Source organism: Dipodomys merriami, unplaced genomic scaffold (assembly GCF_024711535.1).
Source record: "Dipodomys merriami isolate MVZ:Mamm:240054 unplaced genomic scaffold, mDipMer1.0.p SCAF_49, whole genome shotgun sequence".
NCBI lineage: Eukaryota > Metazoa > Chordata > Mammalia > Rodentia > Heteromyidae > Dipodomys > Dipodomys merriami.
Window position 1 is genome coordinate 4,576,439 of NW_027206057.1, and position 15,064 is coordinate 4,591,502.

Consider the following 15,064-nt stretch of genomic DNA (forward strand, 5'->3'; position numbering starts at 1 on the left):
ATGGGAACTCACTATTTGATATATACTGTTAGAATTGTAGCAATCACCTTACCTTGTCCATTACAATATCCTGTCATTTATACTAAATCCTGCTGAAGAATTATGGAATTCTATGTGTTTTCTTTTCAAATTTACCCTACATACTTTCTGCTCCCTTGCATTCTGATTTCTTCTACTTCTACTCATGGGAGAATGCTGGGCTGTGGACTATGTGCTATGTATGGTCCAAAGACTTCCTCTATGTTACAAACTGACCATGGAAGCACCTATCTTCTGTGCTTCTCTTCCCTTGGGTATCCCAGACAGATAATGTATTTTGTCTAAAATTGGAGAATATTTGTCTTTTGATTTTAAGAGTTTGCCAGTTGTTCATTCTGTGTAGATAATTTACTGTAACAATTTATCATTCAGGAGTGGAGTAAATAACAAAAAATATTTAAAAATTCATTTCCCAAGCCAAATAATCCACAAGAAAATACAAAATTAAACTTTGTGAAAATATTTGAACAAAATTAAATATTGTGTCATATTGTACCAGTGTTTTTAATCACTTTTACTTACATTAAGTAAATATCTTTAATTAACATCTCTCACAAGAACTTGTTTAAAGCAAGCTGTAGACAGATTTCTTAATAATCCCTTTCACTCAGTTATTTTTATACAGAGAAGCATAAGGAAAATTTTTAAAGCATATATTACTTGTAACAGCTCTGTGCTTTTAACATTTGGGCTTATTTCAACATGGCATACAACAAAATAAATGAAAGATCTTTTAAAATTTTAGTTACATCTACTAATATTAGAATTTGAATTTTTAGTTCATATATGTGTGTAGTATGATTTGCCATATTTGGTTTGAATAAGTTATCTTTTTCAACATGGTATGCACATATTTTAAAACATGTTTTCTCTTTCTATAAGGTTGCTATACACCTAACAACTTAATTCAAAACTTTAAAAATTTAATCATGAAAGAAATTTTATGGGCTAGAAGCATAACTCAAATGGTAGAGCACTACCCATGAATAAGCATGAAACCCCCTGAGTTCTGGCTCAGGTACCAGCAAAAATTAATAAATACTTATAAATAAGAATAAAGATAAATTAAAAGAAAAAAATTTTTCAGCATAAGTAATACATCTAGAAATAGCTAGAGTTGTGATAATGTTATATTTTGAAGTAATCTCTGCAATTGAGCAGCTATAAAAGTTTTGACCCTTCATTCATAAAGAAAAAACTCAGGAAACTTGCAGTTTCTTTCCTCAGGATCTCTATACATTTTGAGAAACCACACTGAAGTTCCTATAACGCATGTGCCACATTACAATTCTGTTACATTGGAGCAAAGAGCAAAACAAATTATGGAATTAGAAATTATTATTTTACTGTTATCTTTTTTTTTGGCGGGGGGTCCGGTCGTGGGGTCTGAACTCTGGGGCCTGGGCGTTGTCCCTCAGCTCTTCAGCTCAAAGCTAGCACTCTACCACTTGAGCCACAGCGCTACTTCCGGCTTTTTTCTTTTTTGCTTATGTGGTGCTGAGGAATCGAACCCTGGACTTCATGCATGCAAGGTAAGCGCTCTACCACTGACACACCTTCCCAGCCCCAATTTTACTGTTACCTTTAAGGAGAGAGAGCATGCCAGAGATAGACAGGAACTATTGCATGATCAGGTCCTACTGGTAATGTCCCTGACTGACTTCCCAGAGGATTAGAGATGACATTCACAAAGGTAGAACTCAGTCCTACCAGGACAGTGCTCAAGTAAGGGTGTGTGTGTGGGGGGGGGGGTCTTAAACAGGGAAAACTGTTTTTACTACCCTGTTCCAAGGTCATTTCTATGACTAGTGTTCTCACTCAATAAACTATTCTCCTTGTACTACTAAAATTATAACATATTACAGTGATAATTTACAGAGAGCTTTCTTTCAAGACTGAGGAAAAAATAGTGCCACATTTTACTTAATTGGAGAATGAAGCTGAAGAAATAGTAGTAGAATTGTATCCCTCCTCCTCCCTCCCTCCCCCCTCCTCCTCCTCCTCCTCCTCTTCTTCTTCTCCTTCTCCTTCTTCTTCTCCTTCTTCTTCTTCTCCTCCTCCTCCTCCTCCTCCTCCTCTTCCTCCTCCTCCTCCTCCTCCTCCTCCTCCTCCTCCTCCTCCTCCTCCTCCTCCTCCTCTTCTTCTTCTTCTCCTTCTTCTTCTCCTTCTTCTCCTCCTCCTCCTCCTCCTCCTCCTCCTCCTCCTCCTCACCTCCTCCTCCTCCTTTGTCTATCTTTTTTCTTTTTCTTTTATCTTTCTTTTCCTTTCTTCTTTTTTTGCTGTCAGTCCTAGGGCTGTACTAATGGCCTGGGTACTGTCTCTGAACATTTGTGCAAAAGGCTACCACAGCTCCACTTTCAGTTTTTTGGTGGTTAAGTGGAAATAAGTGTCTCATAGAATTTTCTACCTGGTCTGGTTTGGAACTGTGATCTTCAGCTCTCAACCTCCTGAATAGTGAGGATTACAGTCATGAGCCACCAGCACCAGACTTTGAATTTCCTCTTACTTTAAAAAGATATTCCTAAAATTTTAGAAGGACAACATATATGAGTAAACTTGAGTTTGTTCAGAAAAATAAACAAAGCATATCCAGAAACATCTCAATCATTATTATTTTTAGGATCAGCAATGTGTAATTCCTATATTTAATAAAAAGGAAACAGCTCTTGCAATGTTGGTCCAGCAGGCAAAGCATACGCCAAACATTTCAAATGTGCCTTGCGTTGGTGATCAGAAAGAAAAATAAAGTTGAAAACTTCAATACATTTATAGATATATTTCTAGACTGAAGCCATATTAATATTATATAGAATAATACTGAATGATAAATTTGTTCTGTCCTTAACCAATAGCTTTGATCATCATGTTTCAGAAGGAGAAAATGTTTGATTCTTAAGAATTAGATCCTCCAGGATTCTATGCCTCCATCAAAAAGAATGACATTTCCCCATTTGTTAGGAAATGGAAAGACTTGGAAAAAATTATATTAAGTGAAGTAAGCCAGGCCCAAAGAAAAATAGGTCCCATGGTTTCCTTTATTTGCAATAACTAGTATATGTCTGAGTCAAGCAGAAGAGGTCAGATTAGTTGATGTTAGGGAAATGAACTCCAAGATAAGTGTTCAAATGTTTTTTTCTTTCATGTGAATTGTTTCTAACATATTTATAAGATTATTTCTTTGTTGCTTTGTATGTTCTTCCCCCACGGTATAACCCTTGCTTTCACTGTATTTGATGTTGGTATAATTTGTGGAGGGGAAGGGAAAAAACAAATCGTTTAAATAGGGATACAGCTGGACCCAATGCAACAATGAGATGTACAAGTCCTTATGTCGAAAACAAACTTTACAACTTTGGTGGGGGGGCGGGGAGGGTAGGATTGGGTGGGGGAGATGGGAAGTGATGGAAGGGGAAACAAAGGAGGAGGCAACAATGCTTGATAAAAAATGTACTCATTATCTTGCCCATGTAATTGTAACCCCTCTGTACAGTATTTTCACAATAAAAATAATTATTAAAAAAAAGATTTAGAGTTCCCAACACTCCTACAGACACAGTCTTGAAAAAATCCAACAGGAAGCATGTCCTGGAAAAATCCTCACTTTAGTTCTTGGAATACAGTTCCATGTGTACTCTGAACTGATGCCATGTAACTTGCATGAGACTGAACTAAACCTGCGAGCCTGCAAATGCTGCTGTTTGCCCAAGTAAGGAAACCCTAAATTACCAAAGATAATAGTCAGCTTAGATGACTCTGGTCCCTTTCCTTTGCAGAAAGAGCCTAATATGAATTTCAGTATGTTTGTTGCATACATCAAGTATTTACAGAAACAACGGCTACAACTCTGAAACATGGGACACAGGTTATGGTGTCTTTAATTTCATTTGCTTTTAAGGCTGTTGTTCATTGTAAGATAGATGTTTCTATAGAAAAAGAAAACTGCAAAGTTGGTTGATGATAATGAATTACTGTATTTCCCAGATGTTTCTCTTTAAAATGGAATATTATGATGGTGCTAGCTAAAGCTCTTTTGCCACATTATCATAATTTGCATAACATTACTAGTGATGTTTACATTTTGAAAAGTTGAAATGTTTTTGAGCTTATCATAACCTAGAACTAATGATTCTCAGCACATCTGTGCAAAAATCATCATCTAGGCAGTTTTCTACAGCTCAATCATCTTCTATGAGTTGGTATTCTTTCCCAAATTATTCAGCTACCATTTTCTGTGTACAGTATTTAAAGAGTTTGCTTTGTGTTCATACAATCTGATGGTAAAAGGAAGGTAACAAATAAAAATTTCATGACAATATACGAATAGACCTCTATTTTGTCATATTTTAAAATAAAAAACAGTGAACATATGTTATAATTTTATGATGGCAAGATTATTTTAATTCTTTCATAGAAAACTGATGCTGCTGGCCAACAAGGAAGTAAATTATACTTAATTCATAATGTGAGGCATAGAATAAAAATGCTGTGATGACAAGAAAGGTTCAAAGGAAATCATTTAAATTATAAAATATTTCAGAAAAAATTCATCAACAAAATTGATATGCAAACTAAAGAATGAAAAACTGGTGGTAACAACAAGTAGCAGATACATTAAAATAAAAATAACCACCAAGTGGCACCTGGAATTCTCAGTGCAAGGGTTTCATTATTCATTATGTTCAAAATAAGAATAATTTTAATGCCTCTGAACATTTCTGAGGAGAACTACATTTCCCCACTTCCCGTTTTTCATGTAATTGTGAGAATATTCTACCATTAACCACAGACATAAGAGCAACACTAAAACTGCAGTATCTCACGTTATCTAGCATGTCTTGTATAAACAAAATTTCAGCTGCATATTTTGAGTGTGTGCTTTATTACATTCAAGCAAAATCACAGCTTCAGCTTTCAAAAGTTAAGTATAAATTATTCTTTATCTGAATGCCTGCCTATTCACATACAGTTTGACACCTTGCCAAAGACAATGGAGCCCCATTTCATCTCTATTTGCTTCAAACTCATAATAATTTTTCTTTTATTATGTATTTATTTTACTTCTTCGTGGTTAAAGCATGTAACTTGAGACACATTCTAACAAATGGTGACGTGTAAAATACATATTGCTTCATGTAGGTACACAACTGTATAAGTATCTGGAATTTATCTTACTTGATAAACATTTTGAACTGTTAATTAGTAAGCCCCTATTTTTCCTTCCTCATCAGCTTCTCCCCTCCCTGGAAGCCACCATCTCACTGAACTTCATACAAGATTTGACTTTCAGTGACTTGCTTATTTCAACTTGAATAATGTCTTCAAGATCCATGTTTGTTGTCACATGCCTTTCTTCTTCATGGTTACCTATTATTCCATTAAATATAGACTATCATACACATATACACATAAAACATTTTCTTCATCCATTTATTTGAGGATAGATAATTATATAATCACAACTTGATTAATTTAGAAGAATGCTATAATGAACCTATGAATGGTAAGATCCCTAGAAGTTCATTTCAGTTCTTCCAAAGTGGGACTTCTATATCCTTTGGTAATTTTAGTTTTTTTAATATATTTTTATTATAAAGATACTGTAACAAGGGGTTACAGTTACATGAGTAAGCTAATGCATACATTTCCCACAGCATTGTCTCTACCCTATATTAGTTTTATATATAATGTGTATGGTGGTGGTGTGTGTGTAATATGTAATATACAAATATATATAATAAATGTAAATATATGTAAATATATAAAATAAATGTAAATATACATATTGTATATTTACAATAACATTAAAAACTTCAGGTTTTATTTTATACATTCTTAAGGTGCAATGCTAAGTCCTACAACTTATTGCCAATATAAAATTTAACCAAAATAATATAAAGTTTTTGTTATGATATTTATAGTTATGGCTTCTTTCAAATTTGGCCTTGAGGTCTCTATATTAAAAGAAGTCATAAAGTCAAGCAATTCTCTCTATAGAATTCTCTCTCTAGTATTTTGGATGATTATATGATTTCTTTTACAGGATTCTCCTTGACTGGAAAAAATTTAAGATTTAGGTATGTGTGGGGGTGGTTTGGAGAGGGGATCATTCCATGAGAAAATGAATCCAAAATGTCTGAAACTTTATTTTTCCTTGCATGTCACAGAAATTGGAATGTCTACACAAGGTGAATCTAGCAGGGGGTTCCACCAGTGCACAGGAGACAGAAAGAGACACTGTTGGACTATTCTTTCCTTATTAAGGTTCATGGGAATTTCCAGGAGCCAACAATGAACTGGTTTATAAAATAAACTTTTGCATTAAGGAAGGCTTATTTACACAATTCTGACCTTGGCTATTAAATTTTATATTAGTTGTCAGTTGTGGGGGTGTTGAGATACAGGTCAGTAAGATAAGGGAAAGGGAATAAATCACAAATAACTATGGGAGGAGAAGTTTTACCTAGGCCAAAAGTAACTGAGTATTTGGTATTCAAGCAACTTATGTCAGGATTGAGATAAGGAGGCAGACTTACAGAATGAGAATGGGGATGTCTATGAGTATATTTGAAAATGATTATCTCTTCAAAATATCATTCGATGTCTCCTGATTAGCACTCTGGCAGTAGTGGGAGTAAAATAATGATACTCAAGAGAACTATAAACAAACAAAAAGCATTTATTTCCATCCCAAAATGGAGTTTTGTGCTCTTTTGTCATAAACCTACATATTCTTCTCTGCCAGATATTAACTACAAAGTAAAGTTTGTTTTGACATATGGTATCATGTCTCTGGACTGTTAGCACCCTTCTTTGGACATTTATTAGGAACAACCCCTTGGCCTGATACTGTCATAACAAACAAGTATATAATGAAATGCTGAGAACAAAATTTAGAAGATAAAAGTGAGCACTTTACACCTTATAGATATCACCTAATTGTGATAGCATAACAGCAAAAAGTTCTGTAGTACTAAACACCATTGGTATCTTTATGGATGGCATCACAAACTTATGCTCCAAAAGACAAGCGATATTGAAGCTGTCAAAGAAATGAAAAGCAGTGTTATCTTGAGCCTCATTTGTTTTAGAAATGCAATCTGATGTGCCAATATATTCTATAGAAAAATAATAACAAATATATTTTCATGTAGAAAAAGGCAAACTTCTGTCAATCTTTAAAATGAATGTACAGACAGGAACTTCATGAAATGAATTTATGACAATCCAACCTTTAGTACCTAACCATCATCTTTCAAGTTAAAGAAAATTTCCATTTCGGTGTCAGAGATATTGACTTCTAAGGGAACAGTAGCATTTGGCCAACAAATTAAGTATTTTAGTAAATGACAATTATTGAAAATATGGCTATCCAATACAAAAATATTTTTTGGAAACTAAACTCAGGTTGTAAATCTACCCAGGCACAGAAAGAGAGGGGGGAGAGAAAGAGAAATAGAGATTTCTATAATTTGTTGTATCTATTGTAGCAATTTGATAATGTTAACAGTAATTATCCCTTGATATATTTGGTATAGATGAACTTGAGCTTGACCTGGGTTCCTAATATACATTAACAAGACATGCCTTGTGTAGTATATATAATTAACTCTTTTGCTAATAAGTAATTTCAAGCTAATTGACTATCCATTGTATTTGGGAAAGGGAGTCCAATTGTTCCATGAGACTTAATGTCATAAAGGTTTTCTGTGTGTGAGGATAGATTTTAGCAAATATTTTGTGTATAGATTTGGTATAATGGTACATCCCCAAATTAATTATAAGGCAATCTATACCAGTTCTTTTGCTTAGGCAATATAATGTGCTATTTAAATGAATGAAAGCCAGAAAGACACATCTGCAGATGTAATCTATGGTTGGAAATTAGATGTAATGGCAGCTGTAGATGTGCTGTCAAGATCCATATATATGAAGGCTGAGTATATAAAGTGTCCTCATAGATTAGCAACTCCAATTTTGTGAATGATACAAAAGGCATTCTTGCTGGCTGCTGGTGGCTCATGCCTGTAATCATAGCTATTCAGGAGGCTGAGATCTGAGGATTATGGTTCAAAGCCAGCCAGGGTCTGAAAGCTCTTGAGACTCTTATCTCCAATAAACCACTCAGAAAACCAGAAGTGGTACTGTGGCTGAAGTGGTAAAGCACTTGCCTTGAGCTGCAGAGCTGAGAAGAGCACCCAGGCCCAGAGTTCAAGCCCCACGACTGATCAAAAAAAGAAAAGCATTCTTGTCTTCTCTATGGTGGACATATAGGTACTGGTGGAAAATTCTAGAAGATGGGAGCTATATTCAGGGTGTGAACAGCAGTGATCACTCTTCTATCAGAGAGCATTGTGGGTGATCAGAAAGGGTACTGTGGCTATGGACAGTGCTATATATATTGCTGTGTTATAGTGGCTGACAATAGTTCAGATCTCTGTTTCCTCTAGTGAATCATTGTGAGTATATCATTCAAAGCCTTTGGACTTCTAACTTGAATGAGCTCGTGGTTTCCTTCCCAGGTGGGAAAGTATTTTGGCCATAACTGTTGTTAATTGAAGGGTTATTTTGTAGAGTGTCTTTCTGTAGCAATGGTTTCATCTTTTAGCTCTGCTAGAGTATTTGAGCAGCAACATTTAATTCTAGGGAAGGGAATTCACATTTATTGGTCCATCAATACAAGAAAACTTCATATCAGTTGTGTGTCAATTCAGAATCATTTATGAATTATTGACTTCAGGACCATTTACATAAATACAGGAAACTTTTTGTTATACAAGCTAGCCTCCAATAATTTAGAATAAACTTTAGAAGTATCCTTTTTACCATTGCTGATTTCATTTGTGGGCCAACAGTGTATTGTTAGAAGATATTTTTTTTAGCCGGAGTTTGGTACTCATAAAAGGCCAGTAAACAGCTCTACTACCCATGCAATAAATAAAAACAGCAATAAGTAAAGCCACATCACACACTGAAATTTTAGTGCTTTGCATGATTTTACCTCTGGATATAATACTTGTATAACCACTAGAGAGTTGAGAAACTGTTTTCAGGATCCAATACTATGCCTATATTTAGTGTATGTTTTATATTTGGAAACTATCATTCAAGGTGCTGTGCCACATGATTAGGAAATTTGCTGATTGTTGGCTGCTAGAGGATCCTATTCAGATGTGGCTTTCATTCATCAGAAAAAATTACTTTCATATCCAATAGTTACCAGGATTGTTCCTCTCCTGGGGCTTGGTAAAATTATTTCCACCTCCTGTATGAGGTTAAGATACTAAGGCTAAGCAGGCCATGCATAGACCTGGTGAATATCATTAGGACACTAGTCAAGGACCTTCAGTAAGCCAGTGGATCTTGAGATTTACTAGCTATATTAAGAGGACAATAATTAATTATATACACATTTGGATGGTGAATACTGGAGGAGGTTAGAATAATCATTGCAACAGAGAATTTATAAACCAAGTTGAAGCTTTTTGAGAAATATTCCATATAACTGTCCTCTATTGGCAATGAAATTATGTCACCCCTACTAACCATAGTAGAGGCAATGATGGAGTCTTGGATTCATTGCTGTTTGTGAAATCTAATAGGTGAAGAGTTCAATAACATGAGATCCTGAAGTAAGGTGGTGGCAGCTTAAGGAATCACATCTTTAATAATTTAATAATTGATCGTTTAATAGCTTGTTCAATTGTTCCATCAGCCAGCTTTGGCAAAGAAATAGGGCAATTGGAAACTCCACATGGTAATTTGTTCACGCATCCATTCTGGGCTAAGTCCTCTTATCAGAATAAATAATTTATGGAATTTAGAAAGGAAGATATTGTGGGAATTTCCTTCCAATAGGATCACTCTAACAGGATTGGGAGTGTCCTGTTTTTATAGTTAGGTAGGCTTATTTTCCAAAAAAAATAGCATATTAGAGGTTTGCTTTTTCTCTTGATATAGCATAGGCACAAAACTGTCTGTAGTGTTTTGAAGTATGTATCAGAAAGATCCCAGATGTTGAGTGCTGAGACAAGTAATTTCAAAATAAGAAGTTGGTTGTGGCTAGTTTCTGCTACACATGGTAGTTCCATAGTAATTTATGTACTTGAAAGACAGTATTTGTTTCCATTTATCAAATGGTTCAGTGTTTCAATCTAACAATTACTTGGTATTCTTCATGCATGAATATAGTGTTTTAATATTTTATTTTATTTATTATTATTGATATTGTTATTATTATTTTGTTTCAATGGAATTTGAATTCAGAGCTTTATGGCCAGCACTATACCTCTGAATCATACTTCCAGCTCTTTTTTGCACTAGTTCTTTTGGGATATGATTTTGATTTTTGGCAGTTTCTTTGGAACTGTGATGTTTCTACTTTGGACTTCCTGCCATATCTCAGGTGATAAACACTGGCCACTATGGGAATGCTATTGTTGAGAAGGAGTTTTGAGTACATGCCCATGTTAACCTTGAACTCTGATCCCCCTGATCTCAGCCTCTCAAACAGATAATTGCATATAGACATGAACCACTTGCAATCAGTTTGTTTTATCTTCAAGAGACAAATGCACTGATGCAGGTTTTGCCAACAAGGCAATATGGACCTTATACTTTCCTGTAAGCTTCACTGCATATGATTTCAGCATTGTGATTAGTGAAAATTCTCTTTCCATTCAAATAGTTGATCCCAAGACACTTCTCACTTATTCACAGGGGCTGGTAGGGAGGACACTGACACTTTGTCACTCAAAGGTAATGGAAAAATGGCTGAGAATGTAAGAAGCCACATCCTCCTGCAATTTATAATTGTTCTTTGAATCCACTTTAGACTTTGCCTGAAGATACAATTTCCACTTTAGGTAGTTGGTACCTAACTTGTACCCAGAGGGTTGCAGAACCTTGTGTGCTTGGAATCAGCCATTGGAGGCCACTGGGAGCCTCTGTACTTGACAGAGCTCAGTAAGCTACTAAAATTTTAACATCCTAGGGAAGTGTGTTTTATGATTAGTCTATAATCCCATGAGTATCCAAGAATATCAGATCAAGTTCTTTGGCCTCCAGGATGCATGGTCCTGTTTGTCCTGGAATTCTAGTGGGAGTCAGCACAGTGAGCAGTACTTGTACTATATTATAAGCCAATTTTAATGTTCCATCTTGGGAACATTAAACTGCTCTGTATTGTATAGTACAGGCAGGTTAAATAAACAGCATTACATACTGTATATGATGTTGCCCAAATAAGGAAAGGCCCAGGAGATTATATGTTTGAGCATCTAAGGTAGTCAGATTGTTACTAAATCAGGTTTGACTGTGATGGGCATTCTCCATCCTTAGACCATCATACAATCCCAAGAAACACAACTGAGATGGTAGTAGATCACTGTATTTCATGGACAAAATAATGCAGTTTTGGAAATGTAAATGTTGATATAGAGTTTTTAATATTATTGTATTGTCTTCTAGAAGATCCCTTTAATAGATGATTGTGTTTATAGCACCAAACCTAGCAATATTTGGCTTGTAATTGTTGAAGATCTGTTGGCAAAGGCCATTGATAATTACCAGACTATTTAGATAACATGCAGGAAAAAGAATGGCTATATATTGAATTCCCTTGAAGGTGAAAGCAATTTGGCTTTGAAATTATTCTGAACTTGGAATAGAATAAAAGATCTTGGCCTAGTCTCCTGCTGCAAAATCAGAACTAGATGCCTTTTGGATATTTTCAATTAACTGAACAGCATTAATAGTGAGGGTCTTAAATGGTAGCACCTGGGCATTTCAATTATGCAAGTATGTAATTTGCATTCATTTAGAGTAGTTTTGATGCAAGCCAAATCAGATATTTGAAAGGTAAATTACTGGAGACAATGATGCTTTTTTGTAAAAACAATAGTTATTGCTCATACTCCTTCTGTACTATCTTTTAGTTGATATTTTCATGAATTTAGCAACTTGATTGACCTCAATAACTGCATGGGGTCCCATTTGGCTTTCACCATGAGCACTAGCATGGACTTAGTTTTGTTCCAGTTGGATTGGGGACAAGCAAATATATCCATCCATGTAATGCAAAAGAAAAGGGCCTGAAAAACCATCATCATTGAGAGTTATTGAAAACACTTCAATTGTTGCAGAAATTAAGGTCTATTTTCCTTGAATAATCCTTCCTATAATGTTTGGTAGATAGTATGGAGTGCCTTTTCAAAATCAGTTCTGATTTACAAGGATAGCTGCAACCAGGAGGAATCCCATAGGAATGAGAGGAATCCCTATGACAACTAATATTGCAAAGGGATGATTGTTCCTGAGGGATAGGACAATGCTCTTGTGGGAGGAACTTCTCCTTAATGTGAGGTTGAATTGTGATTAATTTATATCAAATAGCTTATCAGTTAAAGGCCAGTATATATAGAAGACCCTCTGTGGAGAAATTTATCATTGAGGAAGTTTTGCCTTATGAAGTTAATTCACCCTTTGTAAGGGCTCTTTCAGTGCAGAAGAATTTCATAATCAATGTAAGAATCACTCTTCCTATAATTCTACAAACTCATGCCTTCCTATGCTTCCTGTATGGTGTCAGTAATATCAACTTTAATAATTAGAAGTAATACATTATAAATAAAAATGAAGATATTTGAGAATATGTTTTAATAGCTGCTACACATATAAATGTTTTCTTTTGAAATTATATGGTGGGTGGTACATAAATTCTTATGCCATGAGCTTGTACTGTATGAAGCCAGTGTTAAACATCAAATTAAAGAACTTTGACAGTGACAATAAGTTATAAAAGTTACTATTGAATATTGGAGGAAGTAGTTAATTTAATGTTAAAGAACAGTTCAGAAAAATGTGATTGACTTGTTGACTTGCTGTACATTTAAAAATATATATATTTGTTGATATCCCTCATGGTCAACACTGTATCCTGAGGATGATGATGACTTTTAGTCAGTTCTGGAGTTTGAAATCCTCATGCTTGTTCAACTCTATTCTACTGCTTGAGCCATGTGCCAGCCTTGTCTTTTGTTGTTTACATTGGGCATGAAGTTTTTATCATTGAAAATACTAAACAAATACCCTTTGTAAATTGTGGAATTTATGATAATCAGAGGATAAAACTACTACCAGCCCAAACATAAGGCGAGGAGTGTGAGACTGTTAGAGTAGATAATATCTAATTTATTTTTTATATTTCTCATGAGTAAAATATTATACTGGGCTCCAAATACCTGTATTTATGATAAATCCTGTTTCTTATGATAAAATACACACTTAGATAACTACTGAATGACAAGCAAAAGAGATGGGGTATATCCACTGAAGTTGAGGTAAATCAATTGAAAAATTACTTTACTGCTTAAAATTTGACAGGTCCTAATAAGATGACTTAGTTCTCCAATCAACCTCATAATTTTAATGTAAGAGACTTTTTAAATAGGAAGATTCTTAAAAAAATGATCAAATGCTGGTAAGAATGAAAATTCCTTAACATTTATGTGATATAGTTTAATGAAATTTATCTAACCAAAGGAATTTTACAGGTGTTTATTTGTAATTATTTCAATTTACTAGCTACCAAAGTGATTCTATACCATTGAGCATGATGGAATATGTAAAGCTTTGGAATATAAAAGTATTTTATTGACAAGAAAGTTGTAATATATAAATTTTATACTAGAATTCAAAATTACAAGGCTGTTGATTGCCAAGTTATTACCTTTATTTTGTGTTGGTTTATACCATTTATAAGATTGAGTAAAAGAGTCCAGGATTCTAACTTACCTTTTTTTTTTTTTAAAGAATGCTAGTAGACTAAAATTGTAAAATCAAAAAGGAAATGCCTTCATCTTACTAGTCTTGAAATACTAATTTTAAATTGTATGATATTTTTACTGTCAGAATAGCTAGAAGTACATGGGCTCTCAAAATTCAAAAAAAAAAAACAAACATAACTGCCAGATCAAGTTACAGTACTATGGGGATTGTTTAATATGATGATTTATTTTTGTTAATTATTAGGCATCTCATTTAAATTCTAGTTTAAATTTTATTACAAAAATAAAAATTTACAGAAAAATGTAAAATTCAATTGCAAATATACTATCTCATTTTCATCTTTGTTTCCTTCCTTCCTTCCTTCCTTCCTTCCTTCCTTCCTTCCTTCCTTCCTTCCTTCCTTCTTTCCCTCCATCCTCCTTCCTTCCTTTATTCTTCCTTTGTGGTAGTACATATTATACTCAGAGCTTTGTACATTTTAGAGAAGTACTCAACCACTTAGCTATACCACCACCTGAAAATACACTATTCCTAATATTTTTAAAAATGTCTTACTATAGATAATTTAATTTAGAATTTAGTTTCATTGAATATAGAATAATTAGTTAATCTATTTCAAAACAAGAATACATGTTATGCACTGAAATAATTTCATACTAATCATTGGGTAAATTTTTCAGAACAGTATTATTTTATTTAAAAACAAGTTTTTCTTTGGCATGACTGAACTGACTAATATAAATCACTTATAGTGGTAGATAATAAAGGATGTATGATCTCAAATGAAAAAAAATTACAGCTTTCTATGTAATGTAAACAAAAGATATTATTATTAGCACTTTTTTTTTACTTTTGCAGAGCTGAGGACTGAACTCCAGGCCTTACGATTGCAAGTGATCTTCCACTGAGCCAAATCCCCAACCTTTCACATGTAATTTTTAAAATTTCATTTGGAAAAATATTTCTGTGATTTTTTGTTTTGTTTTGCAAATGCTAAGCTTCAGTTTTCATCAGACAACACTGTCATTATCTATGACTGAAAAACTAGGTTTAGTGTATAAAGATTATGGCATTTCAGACTTTCTGCATCACAAAAGTCATTTGTGAATGGTAGTAAATCTTACATAGCAGGAGCTTATTAGTGATAGTTTAGTGGTGCTCTCCTTTGACAAATCAGCCTACCTAATATTTCTTCAAGTATTTGGACCATAAGTATTCTTACTTCCAGCAATCCTATCCC